General features: G+C 38.6%; 1 long non-coding RNA gene across 4 annotated transcripts in view; it reads left to right on the forward strand.

Moving 5' to 3' along the window:
• The window catches only part of LOC144612788 (uncharacterized), a 76,314-nt gene that overhangs the window by 1,324 nt on the left and 55,160 nt on the right, over window positions 1-19,830 (forward strand). For 3 of the 4 annotated variants that reach the window (XR_013549866.1, XR_013549867.1, XR_013549865.1), the window contains exon 2: window positions 16,828-17,019. This is a non-coding gene — a long non-coding RNA (uncharacterized LOC144612788). The remainder of the gene's footprint in view (window positions 1-16,827; window positions 17,020-19,830) is intronic. The other variant, XR_013549863.1, reaches the window with a different exon arrangement.

Below are 19,830 nucleotides of genomic sequence, written 5' to 3' on the forward strand. Positions count from 1 at the left end.
CTGAGGCTAAAAAGGAAGCTAAACTATTCTTGCTTTGTATTATTTTCAGTATCTCACTCTCCTATACTTCAATAACTTCAGCAGATCTTGTCATTCAGCCACTCCTTGTCAGTTCAGTGAGTGTGAATGAGTTAGGTTGTGAAAGCATTTGAATTTTCCAAAACAAAAGTGTGATGATATTACTAGACTACTTTGTGATTACAAGTCACCTTTGTAAATAATTACCCACAGGCTATACCCAACATAGTTCTTAGTCAAGGGGTGTAAGAATTTACCCTCATTCCTACGTGAACCTGTTAAGCACTGTGGATGTCTAGCCAGGAATTAATATGTCCCCTTCTCCCCCAACTTTACTCTCAATATCTTCCCCAGGTTAAAGTTCTAAAATTTAAAAGCACAACGGGAACTTGATTCACAACACGGCAAAGATTAACTTTTGGGAGAACACAAGTGCATTTGAGAGTATGAATTTAAGTTGTGGACAGAGTGCATTTTAATAGGTTTTACAGTTGAGCTAATGAAACTTTTCAGAACTCACCTGAAAATCCTAATGAACAATAATTAGTGAAAATATTTTATAATGTGTCATCTTTGACAGTCTTGCAAATGGTAAGCTCTGAGCTCTCCTGGTAGAGAATGCTTAATATCTAGCTCAGTTCCCACCCTTCTTTGTCCTGAACAACATGTAACTTGAGTCTTAATTTCACAATTTGTAAAAATTAATCGTAACATTACCTGGCCTGTTCATCTCACACAATCAAATAAGATAATGATAGGAAAGTCTGTGGGAACTCTGCAGGACCATTCAAATATAATGTTATTACAACTACATTTCCAAAGCTGGAGAGAGGATAACAATCATTCTGGAAAGTAAGAATAAAAAATGGATATGATTGAACAATACAATGAAGTAAGATTTGTGTTCAGATTCTGATAAAATTTTTCAAATCTTTATGATAAGGTTATTCCTCCCTATTATAAAACATTCAAATATTAAAGGAATCTATAGTATTGAAAAATCCCATATCATCAAAGCTAATGAAGCCAGGAACTTGAATGGTCAGCAATCTCTCCTACCCATTCCCTCACCCCCACCCACACACACACTTCTTAAAATGTCATTTTCATTCTCTTTTACTACAGCCAGCAGCTCTATTCACATTTTAAGTACTCTATAGTCAAAAAGGAAATGTCAAATTTAAAGTTTCAAGGAATGACTAATCAGTTGGGCTAGACTCATGTGACCAGGCCTCAGTCCAAAGGAGCAAGGTCTTAGAACTGAAAACAGCTTCCATTCAGAATTCATGTCTAAAATGGTAGAAGGAAAGGTGTCATACAGATGTGACCACCAGGGAAACTGCTTTGATTTAGGCAGTCACAGTAAATTTTATGTAGTGTGCTGCTATGTCTGGAGAACTTGTCAGCACCTTAAATGTGTCACTTCATTTACATTTTTCAATAACCTCAGTTATCTCTTTGTGTTGGGAAACGGGCCCAGAGATGTTGTGAGCCCATAGTTACCTAACTAATGTCAGGGTCTGGATGCATAAGAGCTTTGAAAGCCAGAAGAGCAATTAATGTGGTAGGAAATTTTGAACCAGATGACGCTTATATAAATGATTTTTATATAGAGACTGAAATACATGGAAAATGCATATAATAACCTGCCAGAGCAGCCAAGATAAGTTCAGAGACCTGAAAGATAGATATAGAAGAGCCAGTATACATCTAAAAGAGTTTCTGGAGGAGAGAAAATGAGAGGCAATATCCAAAGAGATGATTGTGAGAATTTTTCAGACCTGAAGAAACCATGGGTTACCAAATCAAAAGAAAATGCTGAGGCTCAAGCAGAATAAATTTTTGAAACTAAGACCTGTATAGAGGAGTGAAATTACAGAATGCCAAATGCAATAAGAAAATGTTAAAAGGTACCATTTTGACAGGAATGAGCTGTCAGCAGATTTATAAGCAGCAATAGGTGACAGAAGGAAAATATCTTCAAAGTACTGACAGTCCATAACTGAAAAACTAGTATTCTATACCCAGCTAAACTATCTTTCAAAAGGAAGAACAAAATAAACACATTTTCAAATTTAGTACTCACAGATGCTCATTGGAGGACATACTAAAGAATTTGCTCCAATAAGAAAAGCTGAACCCAAAAGGAGTAAGTAAGTATGGGATAAGGAAGAATAAACAAATAAATTAACAAATATATTGGTTAATCTAAATCAAGATTATTTTTTTATATTACAGTATTTTGGAATTTTAAAACCAGGTGAAATTAAAATATTAGCCCTTAAAAATATCATAGATGATGGCAGAAAGGGAGTTCTGAATTAAAGACTCAATTTCTTTTACTCAGGAGTGAAATATGCCTTAACTTCAGACTTTCACAAGTTATTATATTGGTTAAAATCCTTTGTTGCAAACAACAGACTTCAAGCAAGAATTTCTTAAATTGACATTCAGCAGCTCCAGGGTCATTGGGTAAGAAGAAAAAAGAAAAGCTTGGGTTAAGGTTCTAGAAAAAAATTGCCCTAAACCATGCAGCAGAACTTTCATGGTAAAGAAACTGCTGCTATTCCCATCAGACACTAAATGCCGTGAACTCAACTTTTCTTCCCCTGTTCCTGCTATCAACATCAGGACTTTGCAATGACCGCCGCCGTTATAAGCTTGATGTTTTCATCTTTACCTACACCAGGAAAATGAAAGCTGTGTGCAGAGCTTGTATCCTCACATTCCTCACATTTCCACAGGTGCTTCTGGCTAGCACAGCATATGTCATAGGCCCGCATCTTGGTTGCAAGGGAGGCAAGAAATCAGAGTTCTGAATTTTATATTGGGAAGGTGAGATTTATAACCAGGGAATTATCCTAAATATAGAAATGTTATTTAAAAGATTATGGCGGGGCACCTGGGTGGCTCAGTCAGTTGAGCATCTAACTCTTGATTTCGGTTCAGGTCATGATCCCAGAGTCCTGGGATCAAGGCCCCCATTGGGCCCCACACTAAGGGTGGACCCTGCTTAAGATTCTCTCCCTGTCTCCCTCTTGCCCCTCTCTCCTGCTAGTGCTCTCTCTCTCTTTCCAAAAAATAAATTAAAAATAAAAGATTATGGCAGCCTTGAATATGACAGTCTATTACTGATATATATATAGATAGATATAGATATAGATATATATTAAACATTGAAAGGTATTCACCAAAATTAGAGAAGTAGAATAGAATGTCTAACTTCCTAATCTATAGAGGAAAAAAATGACCTACAGAAAACTTAGTTACTGGATTAGCAGGCAAAAAAGAAGAGAAAGAAAAGCAAAGGATAAATAGGAAACAAGATTCTAGAGAGAAATCAAAGTGGTATTAATAAATATAAATGGTTTATATTATTAAAAAATGACACAAAAAACACATTTAGACAGGGTTTTTAAGGGAAGAAACACAGCCATGTGCCGTTTGCAACTATATGGTTAGAACATATTACCAAACATTTGGAGAAAGGCAATTTATTTTTTAAAAAACTACCAAGAAAATACTAACCAAAAAATTGTTCATCTAATAATATCAATATCCAACATAAGAATTTAAAACAAAGATTGATAGAGATAAAGAGTGACATGTAGTAATTATAGAAGGAACTGTCCACCAGGACAACCTACAGTCATGATACAATGATGAACTAATGCGCACTTAACCACATAGAGCAAAGTTTGCTAAAACTACATAGAGAAATTGATAAATGCAAAAACTAATAAACAAGCAGATAAAAGATTAGAATACCATGGGATCAATAAGCTTGATATCATGTGAGATTATAGATATGTACACACACATACACACCCATAATCAGTAGTAAAATATAGTCCATACCGTTCCTCCAGACATTTAGTCCAGCCATTTTATAGGTAAATTTTACAAAACGTGCAAGAGAAAATGCCTCTCCTTTGTTTTACTTCACAAAGTAGGAAGCTAAAAACCAAGTGCATAACCAAGACTTCTGATGTACCAAGTGCTTTTCAGATACCTTGTCTTCCAAACACCCTCTGACATATCTAGTATTGTGTTTTTGTTTTTGAGAGAGAGAGAGAGCATGAGCAGGGGAGAGGGGCAAAGTGAGAGAGAATCTTAAGTGGGCTCCATGCTCAGCAAAGATCCAGATAAGAGGCTTGATCCTATGACCCTGAGATCATGACCTGAGCCAAAATCAAGGGTCAGAAGTTCAACCAACTGAGCACCCAGATACACTTGTCAAAAACATACCCAGTTTTTGACAAGTGTAATTGTTTCAACAAGGCCATGCAGAACCATTTCATTTGGTCAAAAGCTCTTCCAAGGAGATCTCTGCTTAACTGCTTCAAATATCTTTGCTGGTGATAGCTGCTTTGTGTTTGAAACACAGAAAACGCATATAATAGACTACATAGGATAAAGATAAACAAATGTGTGCAGAGATATAAACTATGTAAACAAAAACAAAAAAAGCAAAAATCTGAATAGGGAAAATTTTAAGCCTGCAAAAAAAATATACCCCAATATTAAATAAAGTTATGTTTAAATAACAGAAGTAGGAGTCATTTCTTCTATTTTTTGTACCCTGCATATTTTGTTCAGTGAGAAATTGTTTAAGTGGTTTCCAAATATATTAGTGCTTCATGGCTCCATTACTTCACTGGAATAAAAAACACATGAGACATACAGAAAACAACTGTCAAAATCGCAAAAGAAATTCTGACTATAGCAATAAGTACATAAATATGATTGGACTAAACATGCTACTCAAAAGGCAGATACTATCAAACATAATAAAACAGCAAGACCCAACTCTATGTCACAGGCCTACAAGAGACACACCTGAGTTTAAAGGTATTATATTGAAAGTAAAGGATGGAAAAGATAGACCATACAAACAGTAACCATAGGAGGCCTAGAGTGACTATATTAATATCAGGCATATTGAAAGACAAGAAATATTATTGGACATGTTTTTGATAAATGGTCAACACATCTAGAAGATATAATAGTTATATATACATCAAAGAACCATCTCCCAAAATGTATGACACAAAAACTGGCAAAAGTGAAAGGAGAAATAGATAATAATAGACATTTCAATATCCCACTTTCGATAGAACAACTATAGAAGACTTTAACAACACTATCAACCAACTTGTCTTAACTTTTATAAAATACTCTGTCCAAAAGCTGCAAAATGCACATTTCTTTTCACGTGCATATGGAACATTCTCCAGGCTAGACCATACACTATAGCCTAAAACAAGTCCCAATAAAATAAAGAAGACAAATTATACAAAGTATGTCCTCTGGCCACAATGGAATTAGAGATCTATACAGAAAGAATCTGAGAAAACACTAAATAGTTGGAAATTAAGCAACACACTCCTGAATAACCAACGAGTCAAAGAAGAATCACAAGGAAAATTAATCAAAATTCATGGCATGTATCTAAAGCAGTGCTTAGAGAGAAATGTGTAACTTTAGATGCCTATATAAGAAAAAAGTTCTTACATCCAGATGGCAAACGGACACATGAAAACATGCTCAACATCACTCATCATCAGGGAAATACAAATCAAAACCATAGTGCGATACCACCTCACACCAGTCAGAATAGCTAAAACTAACAACTCAGGAAACAACAGATGTTGGCAAGGATATGGAGAAAGGGGAACCATTTTGCACTGTTGGTGGGAATGCAAACTGGTGCAGCCATTCTGGAAAACAGTATGGAGATTCCTCAAAAAATTAAAAATACAACTACCCTATGACCCAGCAATTGCACTACTAGGAATTTATCCAAAGGATACAAAAATGCTGATTCAAAGGGGCACATGTACCCCAATGTTTATAGTGGTGCTATCAGCATTAGCCTAATTGTGGAAAGAGCCTAAGTGCCCATCCCATGATGAATGAATAAAGAAGATGTGGTATATATATGTACATATATATACATATGCATATGTATATATATATACAAGAAATGTATATATATGTATATATATAAACACATACGTACAATGGAATACTACACAGTGATGAAAAAGTGAAATATTGCCATTTGCAACAATGTGGATGGAACTGGAGGATATTATGCTAAGTGAAATAAGTCAGAAAGATATCATGATTTCACTCATATGTGGAATTTGAGAAACTCAACAGATGAACATAAGGGAAGAGAAGGAAAAAGAAGATAAAAACAGAGAGGGAGGCAAACCATAAGAGACTCTTAAGTACAGAAAACAAACAGGGTTGCTGGGAGGTGGGGGAGTGGGTTAAATGGCCAACGGGCATTAAGAAGAGCACTTTTCAGGAGAAGCACTGGGTATCATATGTAAGAGATACTCACTAGGTTCTACTCCTGAAGCCCAAGACTACACTGTATGTTAACTAACTTGAAAATTAAATAAAAGAAAAAAAAGTCTTAAAAACCTAAGATTCTGCATTAAACTAGAAAACAAAGAGCAAGCTAAACACAAAGCAAGTAGAAGGAATTAAGTAATTATTATAGCAGAAAAACAATAGAGAAAATTTTTTAAAGCTGATTCTTTGAAAAAATCAATAAAATTGACAAACCCTTAACTAGACTGACCAAGAAGCTAAGAGAAAAGGCACCAATTACTAAAGTTATAAAAGATAGAAAGATATTGCTACCAACTCTGCAGAAATTAAAAGGATTATAAGGGAATATTATCAACAGCTAAATGTCAATAAATTAAACAACTTAGATAAAATGGAAAAATTTCTATAAGTACACAAATAACCAAGACTGACTCAAGAAGAAACAAAATATCTGCATAAACCTTTAACAAGTAAAGATATTGCATTAGTAATTTAAAATCTCACAAACAAAAGCCAGGCCCAGATGGTGTCACTGGTGAATTCAATCAAACGTTTTAAAGAAGAAATAAGAATGGGGTGCCTTAGTTGGTGGCTTAGTTGGTTAAGCATCCAACTTTGGCTCAGGTCATGATCTCATGGTCCGTGAATTTGAGCCCCGCGTCAGGCTCTGTGTGGACAGCTCAGAGCCTGGAGCCTGCTTCGGATTCTGGTGTCTCCCTCTCTCTCTGCCCCTCCCCTGCTCATGCTGTGTCTCTCTCTCAAAAATAAGTAAACATTAAAAAAAAAATGTTTAAAGAAGAAATAAGACCAACCCTTCACAAATTCTTTGAGAAAACAAAGAGAATACTCCCCAATGTATTTTATGAGGCCAGTAATATCCTGAAACCAAAGCCAGTCAAAGACATCACAAGAAGAAAAGACTGCAGACCAATATCCCTTATGAACAAAGATGCAAAAATCCTTAGCAAAATATTACCAAATAAAGTTCAGCAACATGAAAAAAAAAAAAGAATAATATATCATGGCCAAGTTGGATTTATTCCAGGAATGCAAAGTTAGTTTAACATCCGACAATCAAGTAATGTGCTATATTAATGTAATAAAGGACAAAAAAACTCATAATCTTCTCAGTAGAGCAGGAAGAGTTAGCAAAGGAGATTGAGTGGGATAAGAAAAACCAGAAACCAAGAATGAATTTCAAGAAAGAAAGAGTAGTCAACTGGTTGATTGCTGCTAAATCCAATAAAAAGAGAAATTGGATTTTTTTAGGGCCATTGGATTAAACCATATGGAGGTTGCTGACAACTTTAGGAAGGGTTTCAGAAAAAATGGTATAATTAAAAACCTGATTGGAATGAGTTAGAAGAGAATGAAAAGTGAAGAGGTGGAAAAAAGGAATAAAGACAACTTTTTAAAGGAGTCTTATTCTAAAAGGCTGTAGAGAAATGGAGCAGTAGTTGCAGGGAAACGAGAAGCCTAAGGGAAGCTGTTTTTGTCTTTTAAGGTGGTAGATATTACATCCCATGTATAGGCTGAGGTGTGATACAGATGAAAGGGAAAAATTGACTATACAAAAGAAAGAGCAGTTACCTGTAGAACAAAGTCCTTGAAAAGGCAAGAGGAAATGAGATGTAATTCAGAAGTAGAAAGTATCAAGAACTCTGCAATGTATGAGATTTCATCCACCTTGCATGCTAACAGTTAGCCTGTCATAATTTCATGGATGCTGGCAAAAAAAAAACAAAAAAACAAAAAAAACAAAAAAAAAAACAAAAAAACATGAGACCCCTGGGTCAGAGACAAAGGATTTCATCTCTCACAGTAAAAGCAGTAGCCAGAGATCAGAATTTTATTATATCAATTTCCTGAGCCTCAGTTCCCACAGAGCAATGTGAAGAGGGCCAGGAGATGCCTGTACATGCAGTGGGTTGCATTACAAGTAAGGAAATCTGAGCTTAGTGAACCTGAATCTTTTACACTGGGAAGTAAACATGCCTATCCTTTGCTCCAGAGAGAGACATTATTTTTATTATAGTGGACAGTAAGTATTCCTGCTTTTTGCTCCAAAGGAAGATACTATCTCTGTCTTCCCAGGCTATTCACTCTACAAATATCCTTGATAAGATCGCCTGAATCAAAACAAATATGAGAGACACATGGAGAACTATCTCTCAACAGAGAGTTTAGCCTTATTAGAATGGACACTTCATTCATTTTAGGACATGGAGGTTGGGAAAGTGGGGAAGATAAGATTATTGGAAAAGATGCTGGTACCTCTCTTTTGCTTAATTTTATTTTTTCCCCCAGTATATCAGTGGGTGAGAATATCAGGTAAGAGTGAGTATTGGGCATTGAGAGTGTGGGATTTTTTTTTAATTTTTTTAATGTTTATTTATTTTTCAGAGAGAGAGAGACAGAGCAAGAGTCAGGGAGGGGCAGAGAGAGAGGGAGAATCTGAGCCGTCAGCACAGAGCCCCACGCAGGGCTCAAACTCGGAACTGGGAGATCATGACCTGAACGGAAGTGGGATGTTTAACCAACTGAGCCACCCAGGTGCCCCGAGAGTGTGGGATTTAAATTTAAAAAGTCTAGAAGAACGAGAGTGGGTTGACTAAGGAAATGAGGGATTACTGGGCATTGTTGAGGGCCCTCCTCTAATTTATAATCATAAGTTTAAACAGCACAAGTTTTGACTGTTTTAACAAGGTTTTTTCCACTGCTTAGGTGTAGGGACAAGATAGGTAGAGAGTTGGCTTTAACCAGGATTGGCATTTTTCCAGGCAAGTGATAAAGAAAGTGGCAATGGAGTTGTGGATGTACACAAAGGACTGATTGCAGTGAATGACCAGGGATTCTAGGCTGGATGAAGAAGAGAGTGAGGAGAGGAAGGGACAGTTGAAACACTGATGGGGCCAAAGGATCAGAGCTCCTGATGGGGTTGCAGAAGGGTTGGAGTCAGGCTATTATAATAAGTGAACTGGAAGACAAGAGGCAGTAGTCAAACAATGGAATGCTTAAAAATCAAGATTTAGAATTACAATACATAACCATGAGAATGGATGGCTGAGGTGGGTGGAGAAAAATCTCATTGGAGGTGAAGAGTTCAGTAAACTAAGTGGTCAGAGTGTCATATAGTTCATTTATGAGCTTATTGAAGTCACCAAGAAAAATGAGTCACATGGAAAGAAAGGTAGTGAACCAGTTGCTAAAATTTTCAATGAATGAGGGGAAGTAGCTGGAAAGTTACAGCTAATTATGACAGGGAGGGATGGCAACTACTCTTTTTTTAATGTGTTTTAATTTATTTTTGAGAGAAAGCGAGAGTGGGGGAGGGGCAGCGAGAGAGGGGGCCGAGGATCCAAACCAGGCTTTGCACTGACAGCAGTGAGCCTGATGCAGGGCTTGAACTTATGAACCGAACTGTGAGACCATGACCTGAGCCAAATTCAGACACTTAGCCAACTGAGCCACACAGGTGCCCCTTTTTTTAAATAGATATTTATATATATAACCAAGGAAGCACTGTGGGAGAGACAAATTATCACTATCTCCAAGAATTGTGTGAACTAACTTGAAGATAATACAGACACCCAGGAAAAGCTAAACAACAGCAAACATTGCAGTAGGGGAGGACAAAAAACACTGGTCTAAGGGTCAGAAGATATGAATTCTAGTTCCAGTCATGCTAGTAATTAGCTGTGAGCTTAGGTAAGGTATATCACTTACCCTCACCAGGCTTCAGTTTCCACATTTGGATATGGATTAGATGATTCCCAGGATACCTGAGGGCCTAACATTCCATAATTCTATGATCTAAAATAATGCATATTTCACAAGGAAGTCAGGAAGAATAAGCACTATTATCCAGATGTTACAGAAAGAGGAAATTGAACCATGAAGGACTATATAATTTGCCCAGCGTAAGACTGTTAAGTCAGGTTCATTGTCATTTGTGTTAGATCTTACAGCGTGCAGAGTAGATCCCCTAATCTGTGTTTGTTTCCCTTCACTTAACACAAAGTTGTGTTTGTCTTTCCATTATCTCTATTTGGTTCTAGCTAGGTCATGATTGCATATGTCAAGAAAGTACTATCAGAAACCGTAGCTGGAGCACCAATGTTTAACACAGCCCTGAAAGAACACATTTTTTACAGGAAGCAAAGAGGTGTGTTGCCCTCTAGGAAATGCATACCACTGTGGAGTAATTAGGCTGACGTGCATTTCCCTGGTGGCAAATGTAATGAAGGGGTCCAATAATTCTTGACATCAGCATAATGTTGGGGTGGGATTGGAAGTCAAGATTTAGAAGGATATGATTGGAATAAAGGGTATATAAACAGTTTTTCTTCTATAACAAATTCTTCCTTTATAACTAAAATGTTACTTCTGTAATTTTTAATATACGCAAGCACATTCAGTCATACAGTTAACAAATATTCATTGAGATCCAACTATATGCTAAGTGCCATCATAAGAGCTGGAAATATTATGGAGAGTAAGACAGCTACAGACCCTTTCCTATCTCCCTTTGCCAATGTATACTGAATAGAGTGGGAGATGGACCTAAATAGGAAGATGATTAAGATATCTTTCAGAGTATGATCAATGCTATGGAGAATATAACAATAATATATCCCTTACCATGTAACAATATATTCCTTACCATGTTCTGCATTCTCTCCATTTAAAATGTTAAGTATCCCAAGAGCTAGAACTTTGTTATATTATTCATCATTGTGCCCTCTGTGCCTTGATTAGTGAATTTTAACTGTGGGCTTCTTTAAATTAGGTTGTCAGGAGAGGTATCTCTAAGGAGGTGCCATCTGAACGGAGACCTAAAAAATGAAGAGTTTGCAGTCATGCAAAGAAGAGGGGCAGGGAAAGAGCAATGTAGAGTTCCCAAGAAAGCCACAACTTCAGCATGTTTTGGAAACAAAGAAGCCATTGTGGCTGGAGAGCTGTAAGGGCAGTAAAGTGTAATGTAAGGTGAGGCTGAAGCAAGAGTCAGGGCTAGAATAATATTGGGCCTTGTAAGCCAAGGCTAGGAAGTTGAATTTTAATGAAATTGCTATGGTAAGCCATTGGAGGATTTTTTTTTTTTAATCCATTGGAGGATTTTAATGAGGGATATTATATGACCTTACTTTTATTTTTTAAAAGTTTACTCTGATATCTATGTAGGTAATAGACTGAGGGAAGCGTGAGAGGAGGCAAGAGATGGGTTAGGTTGTGAGAGGTGATGGTAGTTTGGTGCAGGGCAAGAAGCGTTGAGTAGTTGAATTTGAGATCCATTCTGAAGGTAGAACAACACCAGGACCAACTGATTAGTTGGAGATGGCGTGTTAGAAAAAGAGAGGGGTCAAGAAAGACTCCAGTGTTTTGGCTTAAGTAACTTGGTGCTGGTGGTGCCACTAAGTGATAGGGAAACGGGAGGAGGAGCAGAGTTTTTCCAGGGAAAATCAAGGATTCCATTTTGGCCATGTGAAGCTTATTAGACTTCCAAATGAGTATGTAGATTATAAATGGTTGATATGTGAGTATGGCAAGATGTCAGAGCTGAAGATGTCCTTTTGTGAGTCATTGGCATTTCGATACTATGTAAAGCCATGTAGCTGAGTGAGATCACCAAGGGAGAACATGTAGATATGACAGCCAAGGACAAGGCCTTGAACATCTGTCATAGAACTCCCAATTTTGGCCTTTGAATAATAGGATATTTTATGTAGAACTGCATTTTAAAACCCCATTTGGGGGGCACCCAGGGAGCTCAGTCGTTTATGTGATCAACTCTTGCTTTTAGCTCAGGTCATGATTTCACAGTTCATGAGTTCAAGCCCCGCATCAGGCTCTGTATTGACAGTGTGGAGCCTGCTTAGGATTCTCTCTCTCTCTCTCTCTCTCTCTCTCTCTCTCTTAAAATACATATCCTTAAAAAAAATCCATTTTGCCTTTCCCTTTCTCTCAGCACGTAGTAGGAGGCCATCTTGTAGGGAAGCCATCTTGGTGAGAACCTTTAATCACACAACAACCCCTGGGACTTGCCAATATGTCATCAGAGACACAGAAGAAGCCTCTGGTCCCTACAATACCTCTCTCCCATAATGCAGTGTTCCCTGACTTCCCCAGGCCACAATGATCCCTCCTTTCCTCTATTTTCCTTTGAACCTCTCCTTTCCTCAGATTTGTACTTCAGCGGTCAGTCCTGTTAGTGTTGTAGCTATTTATGCAGAGCAGGTACTCTGTGTTTGTGTCCCTCCACTTGTACAAAATGGTATTTGCCTTTCCATCATCTCTATTTGGTTCTAGGTAGGTCATGATTACTTATCATCCCCACTTTCAACTGTACATTGAAATTTCCTCAAGGGCAGGATATTCTCTTACATATCTTTCTATCCCTTACCATGTTCTACATTTCCCCATTTAGAAAGTAAGTACTACAAGAGCTAAGACCTTGTCTGTTATTTTCACCCCTTTGAACTCTTTGAACCTGGAACAATGTTCTTGAATAAACAAACAGAATGGATGAATATAATAGCTGTTAGTAGATTTATGTTCTAGATAGGTGATCAGGAACCATGCCTCAAAGCAAGACTTTCTCCCTTTTCCTTGATAGATGTTATCTCCCCTTTGGGTCCCCTTGAGCTTTACCATGCCCCACACTTAACACTGCAGCATAAAAAGGTGTTTCACTTACCACCTTTATGGACTCTTTCCAGATTCTGCTGATGTTGAAGGAGATAAGAATAGGGCATGTGTTTTTGGTCTATATAATGCATATGCAGTGGTGATCTGTGGTAGATTGCCTGAAAGATGGCCATTAACAATTGTTTTCATCTCTATGTACGCATGTTATTCTTCCCACCAGAGGATAGGGTTTATTTTCCTTCCCTGTGACTCTGGATGGCCATGAGACTTGCTTTGGCCTGTGGAATGCGGAAGTAACAGTCGTATGAATCCAGGCCTACACCTTAAGAGGACTTGCAGTTTCCTGTTTTACTGTCATGCTTAAGAAACTTGGAATTGTGGATAACTTGAGACCACATGGAGAGAGAGAAGCCCAGGCAGTGTCCAGCCATTCCAGCCATACAGCTGAGGCATGAAAGGTGTGAATAAAGTCCCATGGATTCTGTAGCTTCAGCCAGGCTGTCCCAGTGAACCGAATGGAACAGAGAGAAACCATCCCTGGGGAGCCCCACCCACACTGCACAATGAGGAGAAATAATAAATGGTGTTATTTTAAGCGACTACTTGTGGGGGGGATTTGTTATATTGCAATAGATAATTAAAATAGGATCTGTTCCAGGATCCATTTTATAACAAAACTTCTGGAAACACATTGCATTTAAAAGCAGAACTTCTGGAGGCGCCTGGGTGGCTCAGTCAGTTAGGCGTCCAACTTCGGCTCAGGTCATGACCTCACGGATTGTGGGTTTGAGCCCCGTGTCGGGCTCTGAGCTGTCAGCACAGAGCCTGGAGCCTGCTTTGGATTCTGTGTCTCCCTCTCTCTCTCTGCCCTTCCCCCACTTATACTCTGTGTGTGTGTGTGTGTGTGTCTCTCTCTCTCAAAAATAAATAAACTTTAAAAAAATAATTTAATTAAATTAAATTAAAAAGCAGAGCTTCTGCAATTTCTAGCAAAATTACAAATGCAATTATCCTTTGTCTCAGCAGTTTCCCTTCTAGGAATCTATTCCAGAAATACCCAGGCAAAAATACAATGAGAGGTATTGGCTATTCATTGCAGCACCGTGTGTAGTAGCAACAAACTTCAAACAGTTCACTTGTCTATCAGTAGAGGACTGGTTGAATAAGCTATGTAACATATGATGGAGTAATATGCAGCTATAAAAAAGAAATGCGGTATTCCTCTGTAAACTGTGGTGGAGTGATCACCACGATATAACATTCAGTGAAGAAAAGCAAGGCAGAGAAAGTGTGTATGGTATGCTACATTTTTACTCTTGTTTTTTAATGCAAGGATAAAATATAAAAATCTCAAAAGAAATTAGCTTAGGATTTACCTATAAATCCTAGATCTGTACCTATAGAGGGACAGAATGAATAGGGGTAAATGGTACAACAGAAATATAATATGCAAACTCCAGACTGTGGGAAACCTTATAGAACAACCAACCCAGTTTCTTCAGCAAATAATTTTTTTAAAAAAAACCCAAAGGGGGGTCCATGGGTGGCTCAGTCGGTTAAGCATCTGACTCTTGATTTCAGCTCAGGTCATGATCTTACGGTTTGTGAGTTTGAGCCCTGTGTCGGGCTCTGCGCTGGCAGCATGAAGCCTACTTGGGATTCTGTTTCCCTCTCTCTTTGCCCCTCCCCAGCTTGCTCTCTATCTCTTTCTCAGAATAAAATAATAATAATAATAATAATAATAATAATAATAATAATAATTAAAAACCCAAAAGGGAAAGAATGAGAACCCAACAATTAAAAAGAAGGACTTGGAGCGCCTGGGTGGCTCAGTCAGTTGGGCGTCCATTTGTGGCTCAGGTCATGATCTTGTGGTTCCAGGGTTGGAGCCTCTCATCGGGTTCTGTGCTGACAGCTTGGAGCCTGCAGCCTGCTTCAGATTCTGTCTCTCTCTCTCTCTCTCTCAGAAATAACTAAACATTAAAAAAAATTTTTTTTAAAAAGGAGGGATTTAACTGCATGTCAACCAATGGCAATTTATAAACCAATTGTATTCTGAATACACCAATACAACTTGAATACAAGTTGTTTAGATAAACAAACTGAAAAGGTTTATGAGACAATGGGAAAATTGAAACACTGGTTAAAATACTTGATGATTTTGGGGCGCCTGGGTGGCTCAGTCGGTTGAGCGTCCGACTTCAGCTCAGGTCACCTCACTGTTTGTGAGTTCAAGCCCCGCGTCAGGCTCTGTGCTGACAGCTCGGAGCCTGGAGCCTACTTCTGATTCTGTGTCTTCCTCTCGCAGTCCCTCTCCCCCTCACACTCTGTCTCTCTCAAAAATAAATAAACATTAAAAAAAAATTTTTTTAATATTTGATGATGTTAAGGATTTATTAAGTGTGATAATGACAGTGTGGTTATATTCTTTTTTTTTTTTTTAAGTTTATTTACTTATTTTGAGAGAGAGACAGCACAAGCCAGGGAGGGGCAGAGAGATAGGGAGAGAGAAACCCAAGCAGGCTCTGTGCTGTCAGCTTAGAGCCCGATGTGGGGCTCAAACTCATGAAATGTGAGATCATGACCTGAGCTGAAACCGAGGGTCCAACACTCAACCTGAGCCACCCAGGCACCCCAGTGTAGTTATATTCTTAAAATAATCTTCAAATATTAGAGATACACACTGAAACTTTTTATGTATGAGCTGATATACACTGGGGGTTGCTTCATAAGAAATACATGTATTACTGAAGTGAGTGAAGTTATAGATTAAACAAGATTTGCCAAGAGTTGATCATTATTGAAGCTAGATTATTCGTTCATGAAGGTTCATCGTATTGTCCTCTTTACCTTTGTATATATTTGAAATTTTCCAAAATAAAAAGTTTAAAAAAAAAAAGAAGGGTCTCTGAGACCAGTGGGTTTATTTTTATTTTTTTAAAACATTTCTTCATTTTTGAGAGACAGACCATGAGCAGAGGGAAGGGCATAAAGAGGTAGACACAGAATCTGAAACAGGCTCCAGTCTCTGAGCTGTCAGAGCCCAATGTGGGGCTCGAGCCCACCAACCACAAGATCATGACCGGAGCTGAGGTCACAGGCTTAGCCGACTGAGTCACCCAAGCGCCCCTGAGACCCAGTGATTTAAGGGCACCGAAAACATTTTCTTCATAATAACATGCCTTACAAGTCTATCACTCCAAGTAACAGCATCTATGTCAAATGGAAGTTGTGTCTGTAAAACCATGATAGGTGTTTAGAACTGTGTGTGATTGACACCATGTAAGTGATATTAAAGTTATAATGAGTTCTCAGGAGGTCCAAGTGTGTCTGTTGTTTTTTGGGTTTTTTTTTTTTCTTAACAATTTCTTGTGTCATTGTTATCTCTGATACTTGGGAAAGTTTTAACTAACATGTGAATAGTCCTCTTCTTGTTTTCCAAACATGAATCATTCATTCACTCAATCATTCAATACTCTTTGGCCAAGAGAGTTCTATGAGAGGTCCTGGTGTTAGGGAGAGGGTGCTGCTAGCCAAAAGAAGTCTCCAGCCCTACTGCACATGACTGTCAACATGCATGCCCAGATGCTTACAACATCAGAGAACAATAGAGGGCTGTAAAAGAGGTCTGTGAAAGACAGAGGCCCCGTTGCTCTGCCTCTAGCAGGAGACTGGGGGAGAAATCTTGGAAGAGGAGGTGTTCGAGCATGCTAAGATGCTGGTTCAGGGGAAAGAATAACGACAGAACTGGGTTTGACTTATTTTGGAGGAAAGATGTAACCTGATGCTTTTCACTTCCCCAAATTCTTTCACTTTCAGATACCCAAAGCCTCTCATCTCCTTCCTGCACTGAAATGAAAGGTAAATATCAGTGGTTCTCAAAGTGTGGTTCCTGGACCACAGCACTGCCATCCCCTGGGAACTTTTAGCAATGCAGATGCTCAAGCCCCACCTCAGACCTACTGAAGCTGAAACTCTGGAGCTGGACCAGTGATTTAACAAACCCTCCAGGTGAGGCTGATGTTCACTCAAGTATGAGAACCACTGGTTTAGGGAAAACCAGTAATGGTGCCATAAATGCAGTTTAAAGAAGAAAAAGGAGCCTGTTCTTTTCTCCAAGTTAAAAAAATTATGGTTATAGGAGAAACTTTGAAAGAATCCAAGGTAGAAAAATGGTTCAGCTTTGCTGAGGGCCCGACAGAACGGTGGTTGTGGAGAGACCAGTGTTCCACAAAAAGAACCACAAATGCCAGGCTGGGCAGCTGCTGCCTACCACCCAGCAGTAAGACTAGAGAGAGCTAAGGCTTGGAGGGACCAGGCCCCCAGTCTCCTCTGAGATACCAGTCCTTGGCCAGAGATACTCCAATAGCTAAATGTAGAGATTATTCTCTAAAGATGACGGTATGTACACAAGGTATAGAGGTAATAAAACTGGTCGAATCCTTGTAAAAAGGTGTTAATTTCTCTTCACTTTTTCATATGGCTACTAGAAAATTTAAAATAACCTACATAGTTCACATTTATGGCTTGCATTATATTTCTGTTGGTCAGCACTGGTCTATAATGTGTATATAAAATGGAGGATAGATAGGAGACAAAATGTGACCATTTTCTCTCCAGCTCTGAGCAGGAGAGTGAGTGTCCAGAACCACAAACCATCATTTCTTATTTATGTGTCCTTTGTGTTTATACTGTGAAGATGCCTCGGTGATACTAACCATACAAATCTTGCAGCAAACATCTTTTATATCCTTGTTCGCAAAGCAGTTTTTCGATTCTAGAAAACAGACTCTCCTATCAGGAATCCAGCATGCATTCACTGGTTAAAAACTGGAACATATAACAATATGTAACAACAATAGCCACTCCCACTTTCCCCATTTTGACCGCTTCAGACATAGTTAATTAACCAGGACATTTTTTCCTACTGACCCCAGACACAGCGTCAATGTCCTTATCAACAGAATGCTATGGACGAGCCTGTAGCTACTGAGAGCTGCTGCCGTGGTGCAAAACTAGGTCTGCCTGACTCCAAAGTTCCTTCATTATGCCATTCAAGTTCCCATTTAATAACAGGTGCACATTCGCAGTTTCATTTCTAAATCAAGTCAATAAACTGTCTTTCTGATTTATATATCAGTTTCTTATGAATTTGGTTGGTGCGAGTCCATCCCTGAGATATCAAATATGTTTTCGTATGCTGCCAGACTTGGATGGCTGACCTTACCAAGAGGCAGCCTCTAGATTAGGAATGGCCTGTCCAGAGCAGATACCCTTACTCTCCTCTCCCTTAACTGTAACAGACGTTGCTAATCAATTGCGATGCTTTTTTCTGTTGAGCCTAGACATCGTCTGAAAGTCCTTTTTATTTATTTATTTATTTATTTATTTATTTATTTATTTATTTTAACGTTTATTTATTTTTGAGACAGAGAGAGACAGAGCATGAATGGGGGAGGGTCAGAGAGAGGGAGACACAGAATCTGAAACAGGCTCCAGGCTCTGAGCTGTCAGCACAGAGCCTGACGTGGGGCTCGAACTCACGGACCGCGAGACCATGACCTGAGCTGAATTCAGCCGCTTAACTGACCGAGCCACCCAGGCGCCCCTGAAAGTCCTTTTTAACACAGTAATCCAGGAAGGTACTGTCACTTGACCCATAAGATTCTCTTGATTGCTAGCCTGAATGGATAGCGACTTCACAAAACAAATTTCCTTTGTGCCCAGCTGGCTTTCCTCAGGTAAAAACTTGACTTCTTTTCTTTTTCCCAGAAGGGTAGATAGGTTCCAAAACCAAAACAATGCCTTGTGGTGCACCCAAGGGGGTCCTGGGGAAGAACAATGGCATTTTAGGAAGTCAGTACTCAATAGGATGGGAGAATTCATATAACAACATGCTTTTTTGCCTGTCCAGAGGCAGACTCCCAAGGTTTGTGGACAGTTCTCTTCAAGTGCTACTACTATAACTGATTTAGAACTCACCAGGAAGTTTTCATATGGAATTTACAACAATAATAGTAATAATGCTTCCTATATCATGATTATTTGGGTTGCAAATAATACATAAGTTTCTACAGTGAGAATGTTGACACTGCAGCTATTCAAGAAACATAGGTACACAGCCAGAAGGCAAATTTATCATCAGTGAGTGGTGTGGCAAAAAGGAGGATGTCTCGGGGCGCCTGGGTGGCTCGGTCGGTTAAGCATCCGACTTCGGCTCAGGTCATGATCTCACGGTCTGTGAGTTCGAGCCCCGCGTCAGGCTCTGTGCTGACCGCTCAGAGCCTGGAGCCTGTTTCAGATTCTGTGTCTCCCTCTCTCTCTGCCCCTCCCCTGTTCATGCTCTGTCTCTCTCTGTCTCAAAAATAAATAAACATTAAAAAAAAAAAAAAAAAAAAAAGGAGGATGTCTCAGGGGAAGTGACATGGACAAAATTTTCATATTTAAAAAACTCTAAAGTTATACTTACACTGTAAGTGTAAAGGATAAAATGTTAGAAGCTGCTCTAAACTTAGAATGACATGACAATTTGCCAAGGCAGAGAAAAGATGCTCTGAAGATAAGCACTGTTCAAACGACTCAAATTTTTCAAAGAAATAGAACATTTAATCAATGTTTCCAATGTTTTAAGTAACATTGTATCAAATAAATGTAACTTTTACCATTTTTAAAGTACCCCCATATGTTTATAAATGAAAGTAAGAGTTTTTAGTATTTTAGAAAAAACTTTCATGCAACAGTTGTAATTTTTCCTGTTAATTATTAAGATTGCTTGGTATAGCTTCAGCTTTCAGGGTCATTTTTTTGCTCCTGCACTATCCT

Source organism: Panthera onca, chromosome C2 (genome assembly GCF_046562875.1).
Source record: "Panthera onca isolate mPanOnc1 chromosome C2, mPanOnc1 haplotype 2, whole genome shotgun sequence".
NCBI classification, from domain to species: domain Eukaryota; kingdom Metazoa; phylum Chordata; class Mammalia; order Carnivora; family Felidae; genus Panthera; species Panthera onca.